This window comes from Echinops telfairi, unplaced genomic scaffold (assembly GCF_000313985.2).
Source record: "Echinops telfairi isolate 266 unplaced genomic scaffold, ASM31398v2 ScPeMD7_24;HRSCAF=84, whole genome shotgun sequence".
Classification (NCBI taxonomy): domain Eukaryota; kingdom Metazoa; phylum Chordata; class Mammalia; order Afrosoricida; family Tenrecidae; genus Echinops; species Echinops telfairi.
This window is the reverse complement of record NW_022103921.1, coordinates 7,413,374-7,413,869: the sequence shown is the minus strand read 5'-3', so window position 1 is coordinate 7,413,869 and position 496 is coordinate 7,413,374.

Here is a 496-nt window from a genome sequence, read left to right as displayed (position 1 = left end):
GCCCGGGAACGCCCCGCTGGAGTGCTCCCTTGGCCTTCACTCCCCGCAACGGCCTCTGAGGCGGGCTCCACTCTCGCCTGCCCACCTCCAGTAGGAACGTGCTGGGCTCCTCAACTCCAGGAACGCGCCGGTGTGGCGTCCGCAGCCTCTGGGATCTGCTCCTTGGAGTACGGCTTCCTGGGCCGCCGGGCTCCTCCTGCGGACGACCCGGATGCTGAAGCGGGGTGCACGGGGCGACTGCTCAGCCTCCCCTCGCTGAGCTCCCCGGCAGGCGGGAGGGAGGAAGACTGGGGGGAGGGGGGGGGCGCAGACGAGGCCCCACCACAGGCCCTTGACATTGAAAGAGGACGGTGTCACCCAGGTGGAGCATGGTGCCGGCCGGCCGTCTGTGTGCAGTCCCCCCTTCACCTGACACTGGTAGAAACCACCACTTGAGGATGGAAGGGAGGAAGCAGTCAAGCCCTGCACGCACTTGCTCCCATTTCGCATTTCACTC